This window comes from Delphinus delphis, chromosome 3 (assembly GCF_949987515.2).
Source record: "Delphinus delphis chromosome 3, mDelDel1.2, whole genome shotgun sequence".
Classification (NCBI taxonomy): domain Eukaryota; kingdom Metazoa; phylum Chordata; class Mammalia; order Artiodactyla; family Delphinidae; genus Delphinus; species Delphinus delphis.
The window spans coordinates 103621408-103634871 of record NC_082685.1 but is presented as its reverse complement, the minus strand read 5'-3'; positions in this window follow the sequence as shown (position 1 = coordinate 103634871).

Here is a 13464-nt window from a genome sequence, read left to right as displayed (position 1 = left end):
GGAGTGTAGTTAGGAAGTAAGACCAACATGATTTGATGATGAATTGGATATGTGGGATGGGCAGGAAGAAATGTCAAGGACAAACTGGTTTCTGGCTGGCACAACCAAATGGATGCTAGGACTATCCACTGATATGGAACACTGGAACAGAAAAACATTTAGGAGAAAGTTATGAGTTCAGGTTCCACTTAAGGTGTCTTTGAGACATCCGGGAGATTACTTAATAGATGTATATATTTATAGGTTTGGAAATCCAAGGAGATGTAAATTTGTGAGTTAACTGGTATGTCATCTTGGTTTCTCTGAGAATCAGATGCTGATTTGGAGTTACAAAGAAGGATTTATTGATCAGAGACGTGGAGGGTTGATAATGCCTATGAAAGGTAAAGGAGTGAAGAAAAAAATAAATGGTCATGGAACACTTTCACACCATGATGTTGACCTGACACCAGGCAGGATAGAGGAAGAATTGGGCAGTGAGAGCCTTAGGATGACAAAGTCCTGGCCAACTCAATGCTGAGCCCCAGATTAAAGATTGACCACTAGAAGAGTCCCTCATAGGGCAGAAGGCCCTCATCACAGGCTGGGTGCTCCCCAAGAAAAGCATGGCCTTGGCTCAGATACTGTGGTGAGTTCTGAAAGGACTGCAGCTGGAAGCGCTCACGTAACAGTCCTCCTCACTGCTGAATGACAGGCTCTTTCTTGAACAGAGACCTGAGTGTCGCACCTTCCTGAATTTCACATCTAGCATAGGTGCTGGCTGGAGACATGTATGTGGTAAAGATGCCCTATCAAGAAAACTGAATGTGAGAAAATAAAGAAGGGTTTATTGAAGAATGATTGTATTTAGGTGAAAAGTGGAAAAGTTAGGTGAAAACCATCTTCTGAAGTATTATAATGACAAATAAGAGGTTTGACTGATGCATTTATACACTTATGTACTTTTCAAATTGTTCAAGAGTAATTAAGTCTGTTTCTACAAATATGTTCAGTATAATAATAAAATAAAATTTAAATTTTAATGAAGAAAACAGGACAAAAAGAATAATGAGAGTAGGTGAAAACAATGCAGCATGAGTAAATTCTTTCAAAAATCACGTCATAAAATTATATACACTGAGTAGAAGTGAAAACATGGCTCTGAAACTTCTAGTTGCCAACAAACAAGGAAAATATAATCAGCTATGATTCACAGTGTACATGAGACAAAAACAAATCAATTGCTTAAGAGAAACCCTTTTTTTTTTTTCTGATACCAAGATGAGGAAGGACCTATGGGTCTTCATAAAGAGCACACCACATAAGGAACTGAGCAACATCTTCACAATAATTTTTACAACAAACACATAACCCTGATTCTTAAATTTCCCTCCAGGATGACTAACACAATTCTATGTGGGGGCCTAATGACTAATTCAGAAAGAGATTTAACAGAATTTAGAGGGGGAAAAAATAGACTGAACGTCCTAGAGACAATCCAAAATGGATTAGGATTGAAATAATCTCATAAAAATCTGAGGACCCTGGTCAGAAGAATAAGCCACCCTACTTCCCATAGAATTGCCTTGAGGGGCTATCAGTGAACCAAACCAATAATTTAATCAAGAAGTAGATTTTGTTTCTTTGAGTTACACAAACAAGAACAGCTTGCCCTAAACATTGCCTGCCTTTGACCATGGTTGCAGAAGTATCAGCATTAAAAAAAAGTAAAACAGTGAGCTAAATATTTATCTCTTTTTTAAAAGAAAATATTTAAAAAGAAACCCCCCTACTCTCAATAAAGTGTTCATAGGACATATAACCTATGGTATTTTTAGCTCCACTTCATGAAATCCTCATATGAAACCATCTATATTTAAGATTTTCTCCTGACTAAAATTTTTTCTGTAGTGGTTTTAAATTGTGTCAACAAATTCTATGATTCTCCCTTCAGGATGTGGAGCTTAATTCCTCTTCTTATTTAGTGACTCCCTTCTAATGAATACAATACAGCCCAAGTGATGATTTGTTTTAGGGAATATTCTTCTTAAATATATTTAGTAAATATGATGTGTTCTCTTTAAATTTTAGTCAATAGATATATCCTTCCTAGCAGTATATTAAGAAATATTTAAACCTTTGAAAGCAGAGAGTAACAACTGATTTGATCTCCTTATATTTTGATATATTGAATACATTCTTAAATAAAATCATTAATATAATTCTGTGAATGTCATTTTATGAGCCAGAATGGCATAGTATGTCCAACTCCGCAGCTTTGGCTGTGTGACCTTGGGAACGTTACTCAATGGGACTGTGCCTCTGTTTTCTTCTCTAAAAATGGGGATGATAATAGAATATAACTTATAGGATAGTTGTGAAGAGTATATAAATTAATTTATATTAAGTAATCAAAATACTGCCTGACAAATTGTAAGTCCTCCATAAATGTTAGGGGGAAAAAAGATTGATTCAGTAGATGTATAAAAAATTCATTTTCATTAAATATATTCTAAAAGAATATCTCTTAAAGCAAGTTTTTGGTAAAATTGATCGACTGAACAGTCAATTTTGCCAGTCAGGAATTGGTTATTCAGTAACTGATTTTTTTTTTTTTAATTTTATTTTATGGTATGCGGGCCTCTCACTGTTGTGGCCTCTCCCGCTGTGGAGCACAGGCTCCGGACGCGCGGGCTCAGCGGCCATGGCTCACGGGCCCAGCCGCTCCGCGGCATGTGGGATCCTCCCGGACCGGGGCATAAACCCGCATCCCCTACATCGGCAGGCGGACTCTCAACCACTGCGCCACCAGGGAAGCCCTCAGTAACTGATTTTTATCGTTTAATTTTATATTAATTTCTATGCTATCTGTTGATGATGATTATTTATGTATTTATTGTTTGTGATTGTGCTTTAAAATTTTATTTCTCCAAAAATCATGCCGTAGATGCCATACATGATTAAATATGTAATCACTATTTTAAAAGGCAGTAATCACTATAAAAAGTCCTTGAAGATTTCAAGAACTGGTATTCAGAGCATATATGGTTAGAAATCTGATTCATCGACCAACCAGAGAAGGTTTCTCTGATATTTTACATCCCTAACTGAAAAATGAAATATTAAGAACATTTTATTGTATTATTTTCACACTTGAATATAAAGTTGCCGAAATAGATATGGAAGGTATGAGTTATAAGTAAAGTACAGGAGTTTGCTGAAGAAAAAATTTAAGACTCAGACGCCCTGAGTCTGCTAGATGACAAGTAATCCAGGGTCACAAAAACATCTTCATCTTTGCAGTACTGTACAATGTTTCCTAATTGCATTTAATGGAAAATTTTTATCAGATCATTCTTTAAGGGAATGAGAATACAAATCTCTGCCTTATTTGATTTTGTTGGTAGCCCAGTGCACACTGGACATTAATTAATAGTCAATAGCTGAACAATTCAGGCAGCCTGTTTTGGATCCAAAAATATTCTTAAAGATGGGAAAGCCATATTAACGACAGTAAGCTGTAATATCCAGCTGGTTCTGCTAATCCCAAATCACAGGAATTTTTGCTTTGCAAGGGGCTCTGTAAATCATCTAGCCAAAACCTTCAATTGAGGCTATTTAAGGGAAGTTTTTAGAGACTTCAAAGGCTTCATAAGACCATATATTTGCTAGGACTACTTATTACAGCTAAATGCTCCAAGGCTTTTGAATGTACCCATGTACTGAAGAAATTATTCAGATCGTTGAAGGTCACTTATTAAAATGTGGCTCTGGGCTACTTGGAGAGAAAGAAAAGTGTAAAAGGCAAGGAGAGGCTGGTGGAAACTCTCATGTCAGGTAACTGCGGCTGCTGCCCAGGCTGTGGTTGGGTGTGCGAGGATGATTTTAGACACAATACACAGGCTTCCAGTTCACCAGGAGACAAGGCATACTTGATTGTCACACATGAACATGATGCTACTACAGTCTTCCAAGTTATGGAATTGTTTTATCATTTTCTTTAGCCTTTTTTCCCCCAAAGGAAACACTGGGTTTGAGAAACTTCATCTAAAGAAATTGATGACCTGAATATCATGGATATTTACTGTTACATAATACTTGGAAAACTGAGACCCAAAGGGTCTACTCTTGCATTGGTGTAGCATTTCAAGAACATCCTAAACAGGGATTCCAATCTTCTTACACATCCCTTCTCCCCTCCAGCCTCTTATGCTCCCTGAGTTTACTGTCCATCCTACTGTGCTTTCCTACAAGGAACCCACCAGACACTTCACTACCTCCCACCACTGTCAGCCTCCTGTGAAAGGTAGTTTGTCTTTTACTGTTTCCCTCAAGACTTGACTGAGTGGATTTAGACCTCTTTCTCTCGGAGAGCAGGGAGCAGGGGAAGCTAAATGGGATGTGACCAAATGCATTTTCACTGGGGATTGGCGTGGGGCACGAGATGGTGAAGGAAAGGGTACACATTTCACTCATAAATGCTTGTCCCACTGGAGGTTATGTAAACTATCAAACATTATGTAATCACATATGCTGACTCTGTGATTAGCTCTGTTTTAGGCATTGGTGACTGACTTTTGAACCAATCAAACAAACCACAAAGGTAATTCAACCCTTTGCAACTTGTCAATGCCCTGATTGGTCAAGCACAGAGTTGATGCCTTATGATGGGTGGTTATCAGAACAAAGTTCCTAAATCTTATTTGTGGTTTGTGCCTAACATTAAAATGATAAGATTATACTCATATTAGGAATATTATGGGTAGGAGGAAGACATCATCACAAAGGGCTGTACACTTGCATCAGATTATGGATTAAAATAAAGGCAGACAACTTTGTAGCTTGTGTTGCATATGGCTCTCTCTTTGGTGCTGTGATAGTAAAGCTACATTTTGGGGAGCAGAAACAGGTCAGATTTAGACAGACACTTTTGAATGTTACCTGCCTCTTTTTTTCTCTCTCTCTCTATTGGCATGCATGACTAAGTAGCTCCTACATTACATGGGAATTGGGTATTTATTACATTTGCAACTAATTTCTCAGATTTTCAGGAAGGGAATCCTGTATTTAGTACTGGGTTACTGGGAAGATAATCTTTATCTAGAAAAAAAGGGAATTAAAATTAGTACAGTCAATAGAAATTTATTACTTTCCTGTTCATAATCATTTAAAAATAAATTTGGATTTATCTCTCGGAGACCTCAAGTATATCTAAAACTCTCAAAGATGATGAGAAAAACATGTAAAAAGGGAGTTCCAGAAGATAATTTGGAGATGTCTACAGGAGGAAACTTTGAGGGCACCTCTGTTTTGTGAGACTGCCTATAAGAGCAGTCAAGAAACTGATGGATGAATTTTGGTTCTGACTGGGCTGACAAAGATTTGGAGACAACTTGCTTCTGTTTTTGTAAATTTGATAGGTTACTATTACATCTTGGGATGTAGGTTTGCATAGAAGGTCACTCTTGAGAGCCTAAGCGAAACAAACTTTAAGTTAGTATAGTTATCTGGGGAGGTCTTCTAAGGTACTCTGCATAGTAGCAATGTTCAGGGACCACTGTCTATTATCATTCAAGAAGACACAAGTATATATATATATATATATATATATATATATATATATATATATATATATATATATGTTATAAGGCAGTAAGTGCAGTATGAGATGAAGTTCCAGGTTTATAAAAGAATAAAGGAAGCTGACTGACTGAATAGTGTCTTTTACCAAGCTGTACCCATGACTACATCTGGTTCACATAAGCAACTTTTGGTTTTTATGGTTCTTTCAGATTAAATTTTTTTTTTTTGAATCCTGTAGGTGAGCTACTTGCATAATTATTTACTATGGCTACAGCTTTTCTATAGCACCACTGACTTCAGAATTTGGTAAACATTGCTTGCCCTCTGCCATACTAATTTTGTACATTCAATTCAATTTAATGGATGTTTGCAGAACACAGCAATAAATGCTAGAAAACCAGAGTAAAACAAAAACAAAAAGCAGTAGAGGAATTGATTATTTGGCGTCTTATAGATGCACAGGTGATAACAGAACTGTGCTTTTAACTGTATTCATCCAAAGTAGTTACTGTGTATTATCATTTTTTAGAGTTTTGGTTTTTGTTTGTTTCGTAGAATCAGTTTGGGTCTTTGAGTGTGTTGCTAAGGGGTCCAAGAGGAAGCCAATATTGGATTTATAATAATAGTTACCTTCATGACGTATGGTTCTTTCACTAGCACATATCAGCTTTCTTTTTATTTACTCACGATGCTCTCGTTTGGCTAGCTGGCTTGTTTCATAACTCAGCCTGACCCCAGGACCCAAGGAATCTCAGTACTTCTTCTACTGGTTTTTAGAGTCTACTCCCATAAAGTCCCTTCACTGATCACACTGCCTGCCAGGGACTCTGCCTCTCAAAAAGATCACAGGGCTCCATACTGACCCAGAAAGCCCTGGGACTCTGATCTGCCAAGCCCTGTCCTGTCCGGGCCTGACACATGATATTCTCTTCTTCAGTCACAAGTCTGACTTGGAAATTGGTGTTTTTGCATGCTTGAATGTGTGAATGTGGTAACTTGTAGCCACTAGCACATGTACATATAGCAGCTTCAGAGGACTGATCCTGTTTTTCATTTCCCAGAAGTCACTACCATGCAGATTTTCTGAGAAACATTTGTGTGTAGCAGGATAATGTACCGGTTTCTGTCCTTTTTGTTTCCTGTTCTTATGCCATGCTGTGATGTTGCCCTTCTTGAGAGGCAATGATGCCAGATACTGGGATGGACAGGCCGAACACAAGGATTAGAAGAAAGTGGTTTCCCTGGCAACAATAAGCATGCGAGGGGAGCCACACTACTTACCCACTACGCATGTCTCTTTTCCTCTGCTTTAAATAACACAGAGGACCTGAATGCTATGTATCTGATTCTGAATCATTTCTAGTGGATGGAACTACAGCAAACCAGCACAGTTTAAAAAGAATTTGGATATTTGACCAGTGTGCCATATACTTTTTCTATGTTAATAGGCACCTCCCAAAGTATCTCCTTTCTATTAGTGTGTCACTGTTTTTGCGCTTTTCATGACGTGAAGCTGAGAAATAGTTTTCTCTTTCAAAGACAAAGCAGGTAAAGAATTTGCAAAAATACCAGATTTTTTAAAAATTATAAGAGAACTCTAATTATATCTCTTAACATTTCAAAATTATCCTTTCTACACCAGTGGCCAAAAACAATCTGTAGATGAAATGATATGATAAGAAAGGCAAGAAAGTCACTCTAAATTAATAACTTCATTCTAGTTCTTTGTAGTGCTTTTTTAAAAAAAGTCTTTAAATTATTCTTTTCTGAATTCTGCATTTATTTTATTGGTATCTTGACATTAGTTTATTAACATTTTGATGTGATTATTAGTCATTGCTGATTAAATATTAATTAAATGGGAAGGAGTGTGCCGAATAATGCTCTCCATATTTGCTGGTCAGCACTTTACATTTACCTATCTACCTATCTATCTATCTATCTATCTATCTATCTATCTATCTAGTATCATCCCACACAACCAGGTATAATTTTGGTATCAGAGTATTGCACACAGCCTAAAGTCAAAAAACTGTCATTATATCTAAAAACAACTAACTATTGTTGAAAGAAATGGTCACTTTTTAAAATACTACCTCTCAAACGCTGACCCATCTTTGAAAAATCAGTCGTTATCCATTACTTTCTTAAATTTCCTGACTTATTATTAATAACCGGTAAAATCTGAAGTACTGAATAGTTATATATTCCTGAAAAAAATTCTAATTTGAGCTAAACTGGGTAAAAGTATAGGACAATGCTACCAATGCTTGGGTTATATTTCTATACTGTACAGAAATATAACCCAAGTCACAAATACAAGCTACATGTGAAATTTTAAACTTTCTAATAGTTGCTTTCATAAAAAGGGAGAACAGGTGAGATTAATGTTAATAATATATTATTTAAGCAAACATCTAAAATATTATAATCTCCATATAAAACCAATATAAAAGTTACTAGTGAGATTTCACATTATATTTTTCATCCTCAGTCTTCAACATCTGACTTGTATTTTACATTTAAGCACATCTCAGTTTGGCCCAGCCCTATTTCTAGTGTTCAACAGCCACATGTGGCTAGTGGTTACCATATGGGACAGCACAGGTCTAGAACATAAAATATCACCCAAGTCATTTGAGGTTCAGTTCCTTAAAAGTTAAAATGCTGATCCTATAAGTAAGATTAAAAAAATCTATCTCTTGAGCTGTTTGGAAAAGTTAATAGATTGACAGTGTTTTCTGGATTCAAATACTAGGTGCTCCTGAAAAAATGTTTAAATAATCAATAATCATAAGAACTTTTCCAAGCTTCTTCCCAGAGACATTAATTAAGTTGATGATAATATGATTTCAGAGATTAGAAAGCACTGACAAATTTAGCTAATTCTGTTAATCCCATAAGATATTCTTGGAAAAAAATTCTTTGCAGATTTAGTATATCAGCTTGTTGTATTAGAATAATTGAACTGAGAATATCTTACAGAAACCAGCTCTTTGCTGAATTTCATTATAACCAAAATTTGGGGGATGTAAATATACACTGTGGACTGAGTGACTAAACTGAGGAAACCATGAGGTTTTCTAAAGGAGGTTTCATTCCAGTCTCCTAAATTACAGAGATATACTTGCCTTCTTCTGAATGACATTACAGAGAAGAAATAGAGAAAGAAAGGGTATGAATGGTTTATCTCTGCCAATGGGCTGAGTGAAGAAAATGTCCTTTTCTCCCAATTTGCTGTAATATTTAGAAATCATTTTTAGAAAGACTGGCTAGCAGGAATTACAAGTCAATTTTTAATAATTTCCATGGATATCATAATTACAAAGATATTTGGAATAAATAAGGAACTATTATGTGAGCTCACAAACTCATTTATAAGCTTTCTATTTTCAAAAAAATTCGAGACAAGTGTTTCATTTGGCGATTCTGCCTCTTACCATTTATTAATTCTATCAACAGCCCAATGAGATTTCTGAGAACCTATTCTCATTAGACAACTTGAACAAGTCCAAATTGTCAACAATTAACAGTAACCAATTTGTGAGTTCAAGTGAAAAATTATCTATTATAAAATGGATCAGACTAATAGAAGAACTAGATTTCTACAGGGATGAAAGTGGCTTATGAGATATAGAAGCAAGAGCAACAAATAACTGGTGGTACATTACCGGTATACCACCATTTTTTTAATTTACTGAGCCAATAGATATATTTTAGAACTCCTACTATAAGCAAATTGCTTGTCTTAGATGAAGTAGGAACTCAAAGACAAATCGGATGTGAATTCTACATTTAAGGATTTATAATGTAGTGGGTGGAAAAAGACCATAAATAGCTATAATGGAGGCCCAAGAATTTTGAGAGATCTGAAGAAGGGAGATCAGCTTCAAGGGTAGGAGCTGGTATTGTCAGGTAAGTAGACAGAGCAACTTCCCAGGGGAAGTAGATTTGAGCTGGGCCTTGATGAATGGAACGAATTTAGTCTTACAAAAAAGGAGGAGGCATTTAGGTAGAGAAAATGCTAGCAAAGGCAAGACACTTACGAGAACACAGGAAAAAATTGATCTAGAAGTAGTGATATATGTCTATGCATTTTCAAAGATCCTGTTCTGCATGGAAAAAAGTTCTACCACATTAAGGTTTAGCCAGCAAAAGGAAAATAATTTATTTATATCAAGTGGGAAAGGAACTTAGTTAAAATAATATGAATTAGAATTTGATGTTATTATCAGTAACAAATACAGGCAATTTTTTATCCAGTAAATTTTGGCTTTATATTTTATTGCTGATACTTTGTTTTTATGTTATCTATATCAGATCTATAGATAATTTTCTTAGAGATTTCTTATATTACTTATAAGTTTAGCTTGAACTCGCTCTACCCCTCTCCCAAAATTTGGTAAGTATTCAATTGGTCTTATTCTAATTATTCTATGGCTTGATTATACCTAAGTTATAACTTGTGAGCTTTTTGCATCTTTACTGCATCTTGGCTAGACAGCAGGCAGGTAGGTATTGATTTATTTTTATAATTCATCTTCCTTGCTGGTGTCATGGCCCTAATATTTGGGATTCTTTTTTGCTCCCGCAATAATGTCATTTTCCCTGCAATAGGCTAAGACACTTCTTGCCACAGCATACTTTTTTTCTTTTCTCTTTTTTTCCTTCCTCCTTCCCTCCCTCCCTCCCTTTCTATTGAAATATAGTTGATTTGCAATATTATATTAGTTTCAGGTGTACAGCACAGTGATTCAGTATTTTTACAGATTATACTCCATAAAAGTTAATACAAGATAATAGCTATGATTCCCTGTACTGCACAATATATCCTTGCTGCTTATCTATCTTATACATAGTAGTTCGTATCTCTTAATCCCATAACCCTAACTTGCCCCTCTCCCCTTCCCTCTCACCTTTGGTAACCACTAGTTTGTTTCTATATCTGTGAATCTGTTTCTGTTTTGCTATATACATTCGTTCGTATTATATTTAGATTCCACATATAAGTGATATAATAGTTGTCTTTCTCTGTCTGACTTATTTCACTAAGCATAATATTCTCTAGGTCCATTGATGTTGCTACAAATGGCAGAACTTCATTCTTTTTTATGGCTGAGTAATATCCCATAGTATTTATGTATATATATATGTGTGTGCATATATATATTTATATACCACATCTTTTTATCCATTTGTCTATTGATGGACACTTGATGAACACCTCCATATCCTGGCTTTTGTAAGTAGTGTTGCTATGAACATTGGGGTGCATGTATCTTTTCAAATCATGTATGTTTTCATTTTTTCTGGATATATACCCAGGAGTAGAACTGCTGGGTCATATGGTTGTTCTATTTTTAGTTTTTTGAGAAACCTCCATATTGTTTTCCACAGTGGCTGCCTCAATTTACATTCCCACCAACCCGTACAAGGGTTCCCTTTTCTCAATATCCTCTCCAATGTTTGTGATTTGTAGACTTTTTGATGATAGACATTCTGACAGGTGTGAGATGACATCTCATTGTTGTTTTGATTTGAATTTCTCTGATAATTAGCAACAGTGAGCATATTTTCATGTAACTGGGAACCTATCCATCATTGTGATGTGTTTCCAGCTGTTAGCCAGCTGTATGTCTTCTTTGGAAAAATGTCTATTTAGGTCTTCTGCCCATTTTTTGATTAGGCTTTTTGGTTGTTGTTATTGAGTTGTATGAGCTGTTTATATATTTTGGATATTAGTCCCTTGTTGGTCATATCATTTGCAAATATTTTCTCCCATTCAGTAGGTTGTCTTTTCATTTCGTGGATGATTTCCTTTGTTGTGCAAAGCTTTTAATTTTAATTAGGTCCCATTTGTTTATTTTTGCTTTTATTTATTTTGCCTTAGGAGACAGATCCAAAAAATATTGCTACAATTTATATCTATGAGTGTTCTTCCTATGTTCTCTTCTATGAGTTTTATGGTCTCAGGACAGACACTGGTTTTAGATTGTTGAGATATGTATTGGTGACGGATGCCTTTTGTGCCCCCATGTCACATCCCCTCAGCCTGCCTCTAACTTAAGCAACAAGCTATGGTGGATAGTTTCTATGCATAGCACCACAGCCCTAACTCAAGTGCCTACCAGGTCTCTCTGCTTTTATAGTTTAGGATTTTTGCAAGCAAAGGACCATTCAGCCAGGAGCAGGGCAGTGTGGAATTGCAGGGGAATTAACACCTCTGGGAGCAAACCTCGACTAGTGGAGGTGATGGACAAGCCTCAGCCATCATCTTCTCTCCATCATATGTGGAGGGAAGTTCTAAGGTCATGGGGGCTCAGAGAGTCCCTAACTGTACAGAACCACAGCTGTCCACAACATTAATAGCTCACTACCGCACCCTTTACTGGCTTTGTCTTTTTCCCTGTCTCACTCTCCAGCCCCCTCACTCCTGCTTCTGGGTATCACCTCCCAAATAAATCATCTGTACCCAAGTCCTTGTTTGGGGCTCAGTTTTGTGAAAGAACCAAATATCACCATTCCCATAAAAAAGTAGGTACTTTTTAAAGAAAATCAAGGTTGAGTAACAAAATGACTAAAGAACTTAGCCCCTCAGAAGAAAGCTGAGATGAGAAAGCCTGAGTCCCACTGTGTGAATGGATTGTAACTAAAGGGCTAATTTATAAATCAGTTGTTTTAAACCTGGAATATATTGCCTAATGGAAACACATCACAATGATGCCTCGGTTCCCAGTTAACAGAAATGAATTAAGCTTGTGAATAACTTAAAATATTAAGTAGTAGATGTAATTTAATTTATCCTGTTTTCTGGAATCACACTGTACTAGTTAGCTGAGGCTACTATAACAAAATACCAAAGACTGTGTGACTTAAACAACAGAAATGTATTTTCTCACTGTTTTGGGGGCCAGAAGTCCAAGACCAAGGTGTCGGCATTGTTGGTGTCTTCTGAGGCCTCTCTCCTTGGCTCATAGATCCACCTTTCCCCCGTGTATTCACATGTTCTTCCCTCTGTACATGTCTGTGTCCAAATCTCCTTTTCCTATAAGGACACCAGGCATATTAGATTAGGGCTCCAAATGATCTCATTTGATTTAATTATCTCTTTTACAACCCCATCTCCAAATATATTCACATTCTGAGGTACTTGGGGTTAGGATTTCAACACATGAATTTGGGGGTAGGGACACAGTTCAGCCCATAACACATATTTATCTCTAAAATTTTAGTTACAAAGTATTTGATACATGTAAATAAATAAACAGCAATGAAATCACACTTCAGCTTAACAATTAGAGCATTATAGATACCTTTGAAACCACCTGCGTTCTCCTTCTTCTCCTATCTTCCTCTTTCCCCTCAAGAAGTAAATACTATCCTGAGTTTTGTTTACCAACTACTTGCTTTTTAACAGATTTATCACATATAAATGTATAATTAAGCAATACATTGTGCTTTTTTGAGCTTTATAAAAATAGCATCATTTGGTATATAGTTTTATATGATTTTTCCCTCTAAACAGTATTTGTCTAAGATTTATCCATACTGAAGCAAGTAGGTAAGGTTCATTCATTTCACTACGGCATAATATTCCACTAAGCGACTATACATATACATATCTATTCATTCTCCTATTGAGAGCATTTAACTTGTTTCCAGGTCTTTTGTTATTAATTATGCTGCTCTTGTTGTACGTATTTCTTTCATGTGTGTAAGACAGATGCTCTGTACCCAGGAGTGGAATTGCTGGGTTATAAGGAATGTGATTACTCACCAGAACAAGAGAGTTACCAAATTGTTTTCAGAGTAGTAGTGCCAGTTTATGTTCACACCAACAGTGTCTAAGATCCCTTTGATGTTTTGTACTGTGGCCAATACATGACATTGTCAGGCTTGTAA